The 15458-nt window shown below is 39.3% G+C and overlaps 1 long non-coding RNA gene across 1 annotated transcript in view; it reads left to right on the top strand.

Annotated features, from left to right (window-relative positions):
* Positions 1 to 9273, top strand: part of LOC110271393 — a 29170-nt gene extending 19897 nt beyond the window's left edge. Inside the window, exon 2 of the long non-coding RNA XR_002362101.1 lies at positions 9181 to 9273. This is a non-coding gene — a long non-coding RNA (uncharacterized LOC110271393). The remainder of the gene's footprint in view (positions 1 to 9180) is intronic.

Here is a 15458-nt window from a genome sequence, read left to right on the forward strand (position 1 = left end):
TAATTTATTGGTGTTTAGGGAAGAGAAATTACCTCCGGAAGTTAGTTACTGACCGACCTCCCCACACTTAAGGCTTTGCACCGTCGTCGGTGCCATCTGTCAGGAACAGGGGTGGGCTGGTAGCAGTATCTCCACAGTCGGGACCATCATGGCTCCCTGTGCTGGTAAAGAAAGTGGAGTTCGGGGTGTCTGAGTCCTTGAATTTTCCCTTAAGTAGCTTCTTGAGGTGTTTGAATTGGCGCTCGTTACGGCGCTCCCTTAGTTTCACTTTCTGTTCTTGCCGATCCAACCTTTCAAGTATCTGATGGAGCAGTTGAGTTGTTGTAGGTGCTTGTGGTGTGAAAGGAGGAATGTCTGCAGCTAGTTCAATAGGTTGGCTTGTAGTGGCTGCTGAAAGTCTGATGTATTTCCCATTAGGGACATATTGATCATCCCGTGGAAGCATGGCTTTGGTGTCCCTAACTCTGAAGGAGACTCCGGCTGCTGAGACAAGATCTGAGACCAAGACGGGGAAAGGTAAGTTGCCTGCGATTTGTACGTGTCTCATGGCATTCCGGATGTGTCTTAGTAGGTTCAGAGGCTGGTCTGTAAGGATGCACCATAGTAGAACGGCCATGTCCGCAGTGAAGGAGGACTCGTGAGTTCTCGGAAAGACGTAATGGGACATGATCTGTGCTCATACGCGAGCCTCCAAGGTAAGTGTTGAAGCTGAGATTCCCTTAGGGCGGGTACGATGGTATCCGTAGATCCAACGGCTGCCAGGTAGTGCGATAACTCTGAGAACGGCGTCCCAATCAAATTGGTACATCTGGCGCTTGAGTGCGGCTTCTTGAAAGGCATCGAATCCTTCTGGAATAGGGGGAAGACCTAAAGCTTTTTGAATGGCCTCTTCTGTAATGGGGACTTGCTTCTGACAGACAAAGACAGACTGCAGGGTTGGCAGGTGGAAGTTGGAGTAGAACTCGACTACCCAAGAAAGATTGACCTGCCTCGGCTGTCTCTGTAGGAAACCCCATTGTCTTTGTGCAATTTGCGGCTCAACAAATGTAGCAATATGGTTTGGGAGGAGAAGAAGGTATTCATTGTTGTAACTCCTTTCTGCCAGGATGGGGAACATCTGCTTACAGTAGCGATTGGAAAATCGCGCAGTGTCCTTTACTGGGAAGGCTTTTTCTTTATCATCAACCCTTATAATCCTCTTTAGTCTCTTTGTTGAGGGCTTTACTGCAATTGAAGAGGGTTCTGCCACTAGTGCTCTTTTTGTTCCTCTTCTTGTTGTTGATTTGGGAGTAGCTTTCTCTTTTCCTTTCTTGGTGGCCATTCTAAAAAAGGGAAGAGAAAGTAAATTAAATTCAAAGAGATAGAGCAAGGAAGAGAACGGAAAAGGATGGTTATGAATGCACATTTAAAGGTAAATGATGTTAACACATGGTCATGACTACATGTGAAAATCATTAATGGAAAATAGTTAGTGCATATGACGACAAGAGAATGCAAGGTGTTTATTGGCATGCTGGCAAAGGCACGAGTAGCATAGATCAAGCATCACTTGTAACAAACCATCACGTTTGTATTGACAATTATTTTTAACGAATAAAATATAAAAGGAGTTTTGTGAAAATGGGCATTTAATAGTAGAATAGAATAACGTAGAAAAGTGCATAATGCCATATGGGCTTTTTCACAAACACATAGCATGCATGGTGAAATAATGTATGGAAAGTATTAAATTGAACATGCAAGCAACCCTTTAAAAAGAAATATATAATTGCCAAACAAATTTAGAACAATCCACAAGCATATAATGAGAAATAATGACTCAAATAAATTTCTAACACCAAGTAAAAAGGAAAAAGAAAGAAAAAAAATATGAATAATGAAAGTAAAAAGAAAAGAAAAGAAGATAACATATAAAAATAAGAAGAAAAATAGAAAAGTAAGGAGAGAAGAAGAAAAGAAAACCTTGTTAATGGGGGTGAGAGAGAGAGAATAGAAAGTGAGAAAGAAGGAAGAAGGTAGAAAGAAGAAAGAAGGAGGGAAAAGAGAAAATAGGATTTGAGGAGAAAAAGATAAGATAAGTCGCAAATCAGGGAAGCTGTGCGGCGCAAGCGACGCGGTCGTGTGGGGCACGCGGTCGTGTGATTTGCGCTTATAATAATTGACGCGGTCGCGTCGGTCACGCGGTCGCATCGGTCACGCGGTCGCGTGACCCGTTTTATGCTTCTGGCGCGAGGGCAGCCTCGCGCTCGCACAACTCTCTGTTCGAAATTATATTGTTGCCAAATCATAGGTGACGCGATTGCGTGGGGCATGCGATTGCGTGAGTGGGCATGAAAAGGATATGACGCGGTCGCGTCGGTCATGCGGCCGCGTGGGAAGGATTGTGCGTTCAGCACCAATCCAGCACCACTCTAGCACAACTTTCGGTCGTGCACCCTTTTGACGTCGAATTCCATGGCACGCGGCCGCGTGGGTCACGCGGTCGCATGGGACGCCAATGTTCCCACTCGACGCGGACGCGTCGGCGACGCGGTCGCGTGGGGCAATTTGTGCCATTGGCATGCCTCCAGCCACGCTCCTTCATGACTCTCTGTTCGTTTATTATTTTCTCCCATCTCCTTGCGACGCGGACGCGTCAATGAGGCAGTCGCGTCGCGTAAAATTTTTTTTTTTTTGAAATAAAAGTATGTAAATACAGATGCACGAAATGTACTAATAAAGAGAAGAGTTATTCAATAGAAAAAATAAAAATAAAGAAAAGAACGATCATACCATGGTGGGTTGTCTCCCACCTAGCACTTTGCTTTAACGTCTGTAAGTTGGACGCTCCACTAGCTCAGTTTTTGGCTATGTGGGGATCTTCAAAGAGGAAGATCTCGAGCTCCTTGTTTTTTTGCATCCTCTCTCCATGGTATAGCTTCAAACGATGTCCATTAACTTTGATAAGTTCAGAGCTTGAAGGATGGCTTAGGTGATAAACTCCGTACGGTTCAGCCTTCTTTACTCTGTATGGACCATCCCATCTTGATCTCAACTTGCCTGGCATGAGTCTCAGTCGAGATTTGTAAAGGAAGACTAAGTCCCCAGGTTGGAACTCTTTTCTCTTAATGTGCTGATCATGTACAGCCTTCATCTTCTCCTTGTATAGTCTGGAGTTCTCATAAGCTTCTAGGCGAAGGCTTTCCAATTCTTGCAGTTGCAATTTCCTTTCAGCTCTGGCTTCCTCAATTCCCATGTTGCACTCCTTTACTGCCCAAAAGGCTTTGTGCTCGACTTCAACAGGGAGATGACAAGCTTTTCTATAGACTAAGCGGAAAGGACTCATCCCAATGGGTGTCTTGTATGCGGTTCTATACGCCCAAAGTGCATCTTGTAGCCTGGTGCTCCAGTCTCTTCTATGAGGTTTGACTATCTTCTGCAAGATACGCTTTATCTCTCTGTTTGACACCTCGGCTTGCCCATTAGTCTGAGGATGGTATGCTGTTGCAACCTTATGAATGATTCCATGCCTCTTCATTAATTTTGTTAGTCTCCTGTTACAAAAATGGGTGCCTTGATCACTCACGATTGCTCGTGGTGATCCAAAGCGACAAATAATGTGGTTTCTCACAAAGGAAACAACAGTATTAGCATCATCAGTGCGGCTAGGAATTTCTTCCACCCATTTGGAAACGTAATCCACAGCTAACAATATATAAAAATAACTATTAGAATTTGGAAATGGACCCATGAAGTCAATGCCCCAGACGTCAAAAATTTCACAGAAAAGCATAATTTGTTGAGGCATCTCATCCCTCCTGGATATATTACCAAATTTTTGGCATGGGAAACAAGATCTACAAAATTCAGCAGCATCTCTAAAAAGTGTAGGCCACCAGAATCCACAGTCTAAGATTTTTCTAGCTGTTCTTTGAGGACCAAAATGTCCTCCACTCTCAGATGAGTGACATGCCTCTAAGATGGACTGGAATTCTGATTGAGGCACACACCGTCTAATTACCTGGTAAGCGCCACATCTCCATAAATATGGGTCATCCCATATATAATATTTGGACTCGCTTTTTAGCTTGTCTCTTTGATGCTTAGAAAAGTTTGGAGGAAAAGTGCGGCTAACTAGATAATTAGCTACAAGTGCATACCAAGGGACTACCTCAGATACTGCTTGCAGATTATCAAATGGGAAATTATCAGCTATAGGAGTGGGGTCATCTGAAATGTGCTCAAGGCGACTCAAGTGGTCTGCCACTAGATTCTGGTTACCACTCCTATCCTTAATTTCTAAATTAAATTCTTGTAATAGCAGTATCCAACGTATAAGTGTTGGTTTGGACTCCTTTTTAGCTAATAGATACTTTAGAGCTGCGTGGTCTGAGTACACTACTACTTTAGTACCAAGTAAATAGGCTCGGAATTTATCCAGAGCAAAAACAATATCAAGAAGCTCTTTCTCAGTAGTAGTGTAATTGGACTGTGCGGCATCTAGAGTTTTAGACGCATAAGCAATAACAAAAGGATCCTTACCTTCACGCTGAGCCAATGCTGCTCCTACTGCATGGTTGGAAGCGTCGCACATTATTTCGAATGGCTGGTTCCAGTCTGGTCCTCTCACAATTAGAGCTTGAGTCAGGGCGGTCATAGAAGTTATGAGTGGCTGCCACGGTGTTGTCTTCCTGCTGGAGCTGCGGACATTCATCAGTATAGTGGCTATAATCAGCACAAATTCTGCAAACTCTCTGCGGGACTAACTGTTGGTTTTGCTGTGGTGGAGAAGGTTGAGCTTGCTAAACTTTTTGTTGATTCAATTGCATCTGCTTCAGCAAGTTGGTCATTTCACAGATACTCTGAGTCAGAGCAACAGTCTCTCTGCTAGAGGACACTTCTGCAACAACTTTTGAACGGCCTTGTTTCTGCCTGTGATTCCGAGTAAATTCAGCTAAGTCGCTGATCAATTGCCATGCCTTATCAGTGGTCTTGTACTTTTTCATAAACCCATTGCTAACACTTTTCAATGTGGTCTTATCTTGGGGCCTCATGCCCTGTGTGACGTAACCGAGTAATACTATCTTGTCAATCATATGGTGGGGGCATGCTTCCAGAAGATTATTGAAGCGCTCTCAGTATTCATAGAGAGTCTCAGATTCATCCTGAACAATCATGGAAATGTCTTTCCTCAGTTTATCAGTAACTTTAGCTGGAAAGAATTTTTCCAAGAATTCTCTTCTCAGTGTATCCCAGTTGGATACAGTTGCTGCTGGTTGAGTGTAGTACCACTTTCTCGCCTTCCCCTCAAGAGAAAACGGGAAAGCTTTCAGCAAAATTGAAGTTTCATCTGCACCATCACGCTTGACAGTAGAACAGGCTGCTTGAAAATCTCTCAGGTGCTTGATAGGCTCTTGAGCAGGCAAGCCATGAAACTTGGGCATCAAATTGAGCAGTGCGGTCTTTATTTCAAAGTCTGTAGCCATCGCTGGGTGATGCGCTTGAAATGGTTGCATTGTAAAATCAGTGGCTCCAGCCTCCTGGATAGTAACTCTCCTAGCTACTGCCATGTTACCTGCACGTAAATCAACCAAATCAGTAGAACGGGGGCAGGTTTCTTTCTCAAGTGACGTTTCAGATCCGCCCTCAGAAAGGACTAACCGACGCCGAGCTTGCCTTATTCGTGAAATAGTTCTTTCAATCTCAGGATCGAATACTGGCAAGTTTAGATCAGGAAGTGAGCGTGTCATCTAACGAAAGAAACAAGTAGCTCATAGTAGCAAGATAAAAAAAATACAAATAAATAAAATCCAATCAATAACTTTAGCACTCTATTGCAACTCTCCGGCAACGGCGCCAAAAATTGACGTGGCGGATATTGGCTAATTAAGAATTGATATAGGTTGTGCGTTGCAAGTATAGTTCTTAACCAACCAGAAATCCGCTTATCAATTTAGAAGGGTTGTCACAAGAATTAAAATTAAAATACTGGGAGTATGAATCCCAGGTCGTCTCCCAACGAGTTGCAGAAAGGTGTGCTATTTTATTAATCAGATATTTTCAAAAAGAGTTTGAGTTGAATAAATAGGAAATTAAATTAGGAAAATTAAGTAATTTAAATAAAGGCCTTGACTGGGAGTAGATTAGTTGGAAGCCCTATTTTTGTTGCAGTACTCTCAAGATTAATTGATAATTGAAGGTTGTTCTGTTTATTTATCCCTTACTAGGTAAGGGAAAGTCAAACAAGTTGGAATGATGTTTCTACTCACAAGTCCCAATCCGCTTACTTGGAAGGACTGACGTTTGTGACTAGAGAGCAATCCAACAATAAACCCAATTACAATTTCTCTTTTGAGCATTCCAACTCAAGGGTTCCTTTCAATCAACTCCCCATCAAGTTAGGGAACTACTCGCTCATTGTGAATATAAAACTCATAACATAGGAAAGGGAATTAAAGAAAGACATGATAAATAAAACTCAAAGAAATCAATTAAAAATAAAAGTAACCCTTGTATTAATAAATCTTAAAATAATCCATTAGTAAAATTGAGTAAATTAAAGGACATGGAAGAGTAAAGCCAAGTAAAGAAAACGAACTAGAATGACGAAGTCTTGATGAGGTAATAACTCTTCTCAATATCCCAATGCAAAGAGCAATAGAAATAAAAATCCTAAGAACTACGAATGTGTAGAGAGAAAACCTAGAGGAGGAGTCAAACTAGATCTAAAAACTAAAAACTGTGTAGAATGAATGTTGTCTTTGGTTTCTGCATGTCCTCTGGCTCTAGTATGCTTTTTCGGGCCAAAAACTGGGTCAAAACAAGGCCCAAAATCGCCCCCAGCGAATTCTGCAGATTATGCAGATCGCGCATGTTACGCGATCGCGTCATTCATGTGGACGCGTCATGTGGCATTTTGCTTTGCCACGCGGGCGCGTCGTCCACGCCTCCGCGTCACTTATGCTATTCCAATCCGCACGGTCGCGTGAGCCATGAGGCCGCGTCATTGCGATTTCCTCTTTTCCGCGCGGTCGCGTGAGCCATGCGGCCGCGTCACTTCTCGCTGGTCATCTCCTCAACTTCTTGTGTTCCTTCCATTTTTGCAAGCTTCCTTTCCAATCTCCAACTCATTCATGCCCTATAAAGCCTGAAACACTTAACACAAAGATCACGGCATTGAATAGAATAAAGGAGAATTAAAATACATAATTAAAAGTCTCTAGGAAGCAAGTTTTCAATCATGTAATAATTTTAGGAAGGAAATATAAATGCATGCTAATCATATGAATAAGTGGGTAAAGATCATGATAAAACCACACAATTAAACACATTATAAACCATAAAATAGTGGTTTATCAATTTGCCTAGGACTCGGACTAGTTGTGACGCTATCTGGGTGGTCGTGGACCGACTGACAAAATCAGCTCACTTTCTCCCCATCCGAATAAGTTGCACAATGGAGGAATTGGCCCGAATGTACACAAAAGAGATTGTCAGGTTGTACGCCGTGCCTTCTACCATTATATCTGACAGAGATCCTTGTTTCACATCAAGGTTTTGGGGAGCTTTTTAGCGTGCATTTGGAACTCAGTTTAGTTTGAGTACTGTGTATCACCCTCAGACAGATGGTCAATTAGAGAGAACTATACAGACCTTGGAGGATATGTTAAGGACTTGTGTCTTGGACCAGCTGGCGAGCTGGGATTGGTATATGCCATTAGTGGAGTTTGCTAATAATAATAGCTACCATGCAAGCATTGGAATGGCTCCATATGAGGCTCTGTATGGCAGAAAATGTCAATCACCGCTATGTTGGTATGAAACTAGAGAAAGAAGTTTATTAGAGCTTGAGATGATAGCTGAAATTACTGAGCAGATAAAGAAGATTCATAGCCAAATGCTTATAGACCAGAGCCATCAGAAAAGTTATGCTGATCAAAGGCGAAAGCCTTTGGAAATTGAAGAAGGGAGAGTATGTCTTTCTGAAGGATACACCAACTACGGGAGTGGGAAGAGCTATTAATACTAAGAAACTAAATCCCCAATATATTGAACCGTTTGAGATCCTGAAAAGAATTGGGCCACTGGCTTATAGAATTGCCTTACCACCGTATCTCTCGAACTTACACGACGTGTTTCATGTGTCACAGCTTCGGAAGTATACTCCTGACACAAGTCATGTTTTGGAACCGGAACCGATTTAAGTGAGAGAAGATCTAACACTTCCAGCAAACCCAGTGAGAATTGATGATACTAGCATTAAACGATTACGGGGAAAGGAAGTATCATTGGTAAAAGTAGCTTAGAGTCGAACTGGTATTGAGGAACGCACTTGGAACTTGAATCAGATATGCAGAAGGACTACCCACATCTCTTTTCAGGTAACTACATTTAAATTTTGAGGGCAAAATTCTTTGTTAGGTGGGTAGGATGTAAACTCCGTTAAATTAGTAGATAATTAGTCAATAAATTAGTTTTTAATAAAGAAGATTAGAAATGCGAATATTATATTAAATTAGGATAGAGTTCATCGAAACGAGAATTTTGACACTAATTTCGAAGAAATCGGTCCAAGATTGGACCGAACGGACCAAACCGGTTGAACTAGGCCCAAAATGGGCGCGTGGGCCCAACCGGACCAACCCATTAAATGAGCTTAAACCTCATTTCTTTCTTCAAACACAGCAGAGGCAGCAATGCAATAGGAGGAAGGAGAAGAGAAGCGTACCGAAACCCTTACAGTAATTCAAAATGCCGTAACTCCTCCGTCCGAGCTCCGATCGTCGCACCGTTTGTGGCTACGTGATCATCGTGTCGAGCTCTACGTTTCTATCGGAACAATTTCATAGGTAACTCGCTTATTTTTCTCAGGCACCTCTTCTCCCAATTTTGGAAAATTAAGTGGGGATATTGAATTTCTTTGTTCTTTGATGTTTTAGGATCCAATTAGCTTGAGAAAAGTGTTCACTCTAGCCTATGTGAAGCTTTGGTAAGGTGAGGATATAATAATTCTATCTAAATATTCTGAATTTGTGTTTTGGAAATTAAATTGGGTATATATGTGTTATGAATAAAAAATTGGAGCTTGAAATTGTGAATATTGGAACTTGGAGGAAGCTGAGCCTAGAGTTTATTGAGCTTTTGAGGGGCTGTCTTGGTTTTAATTAAATTGCTTTGGTCACTACGTGAAAATCGGTCAAGGTATGGCTTAGGTTTCTTGCATTTAATATATAATGTTCTGTGAAAACTTAGGCTAGATGACCATAGGACAAGTTGGAATGCAGGTATTGTTAATGCCATCAGGAAACTGTTAGAGTTGCTGTTGTTGCTGATGCAAGTTAGAATGAAGTTGGAGTCACGCTTGATTTTATAGATTTTGACTAACTGAGGTAGGGGATTTATTTTAAAATTAACTGTTTTACTTTACGAATGCCATTGAAGTTTAGTGAGTAACTGCAAATAATTTATAAACGTCTCGTTTGATTAATTGATGAAATTGAGATTGTTGGTGATTGTGAATATAATTGAATGTGATAAAATTGGTTGAATTGTGGTTGTGAATAGTGATTAATTTGGTGTTATTTATTAATTTGAATATGCTGAGTTGATTATTGAAAACCTGTCGTATGAGTATTTGATGAATTGAGTTTGGGTTATGGCTATGATTGTTACTGGTTTTCTTATGGTTTTGAAATTACTAGAAACCCTTATTTTAATTGATTATGTCAAGTTGGTTGCTATTGAATTCTATTGAATTGTTCGTTTGACGACGCTGTGGAGGTTGTTATTATTGATTTTGTAAACTCCGTTAAATTAGTAAATAATTGGTCGATAAATTAGTTTTAATAAAGAAGATTAGAAATGTGAATATTATATCAAATTAGGATAGAGCTCATCGAAACGAGAATTTTGACACTAATTTCGAAGAAAACGGTCCAAGATTGGACCAAACGGGTCGAACCAGTTGAATTGGGCTCAAACCAGGCCGTGGGACCAACCGGGCCAGCCTTTTAAATGAGCCCAATGCCCTTCTCTTCCTCATTTCAGCTGAACATTGCTGGAGGCTTCAAGGAGAGAAAGGAACGCCGAAAACCCTTACGGCAAAATTCAATTCACCGTAGCTTCTCCGCCCGAGCTCCGATCGCTGCACCCTTTGTGGCCACGCGTGCACCGCGTCGAGCTCTACGTTTCTACCGGAACAATTTCATAGGTAAGCCAATAATTACTCTCAGTCACTCTTTTCCCCCAATTTTCGGAAAATTTGAAAGAGATGTTGATTTCTTAGATTTTTTATGTTTTTGGACCCAATTAGCTTGAGAAAAATGTTCACTCTTGCTTATGTGAAGTTTGGGTAAAGTGAAGATATAATAGTTCTATCTAAATATTCTGAATTTGTGTTTTAGGAATTAAATTGGGTATATATGTGTTCTGAATGTGTATTAGGCTGGGAATAAATAATTAGAGCTTGAAATTGTGAATACCGGAACTTGGAGGAAGCTGTTTAGTTGAGATTTTGGGGCTCTGTTAGTTTTAGGTTTCGTGCATTTAATATATAATATTCAGTGAAAACTTAGGCTAGATGACCATAAGATAAGTTGGAATTCAGGTGTATATATATAATGTTTACTAAATTGTTATGAACATGTTGGTTTGATGCTTGATGGATAATTAGTGATTTGATTATATGGTTAAAAGTTTATTGAAGGAAAGTATGATGGAGTTGTTGAAATATAAAATTGTGTAAGGTTATTGAATGGTGGTTGATGAGATGATGTAGTGCTTTGTTGAATTTTATTGCTATTGTTTGGATTGGTAATGATAGGTTGGGTAAAGAATGGAATGGAAATGTTTATTTAAAATGAGGTTTAATGAGTTTACAAAAGTGGTTTTTAGGCTGAACTTCGATGGGCTATAACTTATCTTCCGGAACCCCAAATTGATTCCAAGTTATTTTAAGTGAAAATTGGTTCCGTGAAGTTTATGCCGTTCAAAGAACAGAAGAAAAACGATTTAAAACGATCAAGTTATGCTCGTCGGAAGTTCTGGAATGTAATATGTAATTATACAGGTGAGCTTTCCATGTTTATGCAACTCTCTGGTTGATCTAATTTTTTTGGAAAGACGTACATCAATGCGTACGCATGGCCCACGCATATGCGTGGCATGCAATTTGACTGTGCGTACGCGAAAATCCATATGCGTACGCGTAATAAGCCAGCATGCATGTCCACGCGTACGCATGGCTCACGTGTACGCGTGACATGCGGTACTCACCTACGCGGACGCATGACAAGGGACGCGCGCACGAGCTGCATCTTCACACTCCCACACGTACGTGTGAGCCACAGGTATGCGTGGCCCCTGTGTTAGCAAACATGGTTTTTGGTGTTTTAAACCTTATTTCGAACTTTTAAACCTCTATTTTCATTCCTTTAGTCGTTAAAAATAGTATTAAACCTGACAATTAGATGAAGCTAGGAAGTGGGGATAACTTGGAGATGAAGTAAAGTTGAAAAGTGATGAATTAATTATGAAATGTTACGGATAATCACGTATGATACTTGGCCTGATAAATCAAATGAATGATCATGTATGATACTTAGCTTGAATGATTAAATAATCTAAGATACGAGATTCCCTAGGTAAAGAACCGTGGCTTGCCACCACGTGTACCAGATTGAAAGCTCGATACTCTGTTGACCCTACGACGTAAGGGTGACCGGGAACTTATAAATTCCCGGGAATATTAACCCCCATTGAGCAATATTGATTATTTGAGAAAAAGCTACGCATAGACTCTTGGGGATGCATGTCGAGGGACAGTATAAGGTTTTCGGACTTGTCGGGTTGGCTGGATAACCGACAGATGAACCTCATCAGCCATAGGACAGGCATGCATCTTATGCATACTACATGAATTACTTGTTTGTGCATTAATTGGGTGTGCCTAAATGTACTTGCCTTGCTAAATATATATTTGTTACCTGCAGTACTTGTAACCTTCTTGTGCTTTCCTTTATCTGTTTATTTGTCTGTGAAATGCTGACGGAGATGGAGGTATTGAGGTTTGGTAGTATGGAACTTAGATTTTAAGGTTAAGTTAAGTTAAGTTTAGATACTCTTAGAAAACCACCTTTTATGGCTTCTGTTTAATACTTTAAGCTCTATGATCTGAGTGTCGGCGTTCTAGGATTGCCTCTGGCATTCCCAGGACCTTATATATTATGTGTATGGCACCTTTACCATACTGAGAACCTCTGGTTCTCATCCCATACTATGTTGTTATTTTTCAGATGCAGGTCGGGAGGCATCTCGTTAGGCGTCTGGACTCCTGCGAAGTGGTTACCGGGTTATTTTGTTGTACAGTGATATATATATATATATATGTACTTAGTTTCTCTCCGCATATCTTGTGCTTTTGATCCTCTTAGAGGTTTATGGAGAGACATGATTTTGTTTATGTACATCTAGGTTTTGGTGATGTATGTATATATGTGTAAATATTCTCCGGCCAGCCTTGACTTTGCGGGCTAAGTTATGAGCTTGTTATTTTGTATCCTTGGCTCTCTATTGCTACTTTTATTATCTTATGTTTAATAGTTATAGTTCTCTTCACAAGCAAGTTATTCCGTTTCTGTAGCGTTGCGCTTTTTGTTTCACGATTTTGTTTTACCCATTTTCCAAGGCTCCTAGTTTATTATATTCTTTCTACTATTATATGTATGTATTTTAATTTTAGAAGTCGTAGCACCTCGCCACCTCTGTTTTACATCCTACGTATAAAGCTTTGTGTGGTAGGGTGTTACAGCACCGGGTCGTACCAAGTAATACCTCAGGTGAGTGAGGGTCGATCCCACGAAGATTGATGGATCAAGCAACAATGATTGAGTGATTGGCTTACTTAGACAAATAGAAAATGGTGTTTGAAAGTTCAATTGCATTAAACAGTAAATTCAGAAAATCAGAAAGCAAGCAGTAAATGGGTTGTGAAATATATGAGTAAAATAGTTAAGGTTTCAGGGATGTTTATTTTCCGGATTAACTTTTCTTACCAACTACTTTAATCATGAAGATTCAATTCATGGCAAACTATATGTGACTAAACCCTAATTCCTTAAACCTTTTTAGTCTCTTCTAACCTTCATCAATCGCCAATTCCTTGGTCACTTGATTCCGATTAGAGGGTTAAGTTCAAAACTAGTTTATGTGCCACAGAAACCCTAATTATCCAAATATAAGTGAATTATATGTCAGGTATCCCGTTAAGTCCAGATAATTAGTAATTTAGGAAAAATTATTTTTAAGTTGTTGTTAAGGTAAATTACTTTTCCAAGGTTTACAAAACTCAATTAGAATAAGGGTCATACTTCCGTTCCACCCAGATTCATAAGATGAAGAACAAAAACAAATTCTTGAAATTGAAATCAATACATGAATTAAAATTAAAAAGTAATAGTATCAATCCATACAATAAACAGAGCTACTAACCTTAACAGTGGAGGTTTAGTTGCTCATGGCTCAGAGAGAAAACTAGGGTTCTGAAAAATTGTAAAGTGCGGAATGAGGTTGGAGAGAAGAGAAGAGAGCCCGAAGGGCTGAATCTTTTCCCTTTTATATCAAATCCTAATTAATGTAAAATATATTTTCTAAAACTAAATAATATCTTTTTCTATTTGTAATTAAAATAAAAGATTTAATGAAAATAGAATAAAATCTTCGTGCGGCTTCCTTCGGCGCCTAACTTGGGCGGCTTGTGCTTCAATTGGCGCCTAACTTGGATTATCCCAAGTTAGGAACCACCATGCTTGAATAGAGTGTGCGTGTAAGTCTTCATCTGGCACCTAACTTGGATAATCCCAAGTTAGGCGCCAATGTGGCCGTACAGTATGGGAGAGAAGTGTATATTATTATATATTGTTGGAAAGCTCTGGAAGTTAGCTTTCCAATGCTACTAGAATTGCATCAATTGAACATCTATAGCTCCAGTTATTTCTATTAGTGTGCAAGGAGGTCAGGGTTGACAACAGCATTCACTTTGTCCCTTTTCTGCTACAAAAGCCTGTCAAATCCATCCAAATGCTACCTGAAATAAACAAAATTACACACAACTCAAAGTAGCATTCATAGGCTAAAGAGCATTTAAATCTTGATTAAACTTGACAATTAAAATGCAAATTCACTAGGAAAAGATAGGAAAGATGCTCACGCATCAACACCCTCACCCTATAACATAATCGCAAACATTACATTTTCGAAATTTTTATAGCACATTTGAATAACAAATTCATTCATTTTTCGTATATTTTATAGACATTCAGTTATATATTCTTCAGCATGAGACACATAAAACTTTTCATTCTAATCATACTATTAACATTAATCTCTTGTACTTAAATGCTATGTTACAATGGCATTACTTTGACTAGTTGCAATAGTCAACACACAAGAGCTCAAACTGCCGAATCTTTCCCAAACATCAACCCAGAAAATCATACTTTGGCCTTATGAGGAGTTTGAATTATAATATTATTCATTTTATGCAACTTGCAAAGTTGAAATGGATGCAAATCTTGTCATTTCAGTTTTTTTCTTCCTTTAAAATTTGTTGGAAATAAAGGTAAGATTAGGAGGATAATTACCTTAGCTGATAATTTTCAGCAAATCACTTGCAATTTCTGTTCTAAATCTATTACTTGGTTCTGTAGAAGAGAGACTTCCTTTTTCTTACTTTCAAGTTCTTCATGAGAACTCTTTAGGGCTGCCTCTAGTTCCAACCTTTGAGATTCTACTACTTTCTGCTTGGAATTTAAAGAAAAAAAAAACAAATAATACAAGAAAAAGATTCAGTAGTTTGAAATATTTTAAAGGAATAGCTCAAAGAAACAGAGATTTTTAAAGATTAAATGTCATCAAATAGATTGATGCTTAAATAAATAATATAAAGTTTAGCTTGGATCGTGAAGAGTATATCGCAAGTAAAAATAATGCATGGTCATACTCATACCTGGTTAGAAATAGTTTCTTGTGTAGGCTGCAACTCTTTCTCAAGCTCTTAAATAGGCTTTTCTTTGAGAAGCAGCTAGTTGAACACTTCCAACCTACAAAATCATCACATTAATAAGCAAAAACTTTTCTATTTTTCTTTTGATTTCCATTTCTTTAACTATCATCATTATCTTGTAGTATGGATAGTTTCAGAGAAAAATATCCTCCAAAGTTGAAATAATAGAAAGCTAAGCTCAAATCCACAAACAGATCCATGATGAGCGGATATTTTATACGCTTTTTGGGGATAATTTCATATAGTTTTGAGTATGTTTTAGTTAGTTTTTAGTTTTAGTCGTCAGGAAAAAGTCGGACTTAGTCTAAAAACGAGTCGAGGAAGTTAAAGTCGGTCTTTTTATGGACTTTAATGTTTTTTTGTGTGTTGAGTATCATATCAGGTCTTTGTACTTAAAAAGGATTTTTGATGACCTTTA

The sequence above is a fragment of the Arachis ipaensis genome, chromosome B01 (genome assembly GCF_000816755.2).
Source record: "Arachis ipaensis cultivar K30076 chromosome B01, Araip1.1, whole genome shotgun sequence".
NCBI lineage: Eukaryota > Viridiplantae > Streptophyta > Magnoliopsida > Fabales > Fabaceae > Arachis > Arachis ipaensis.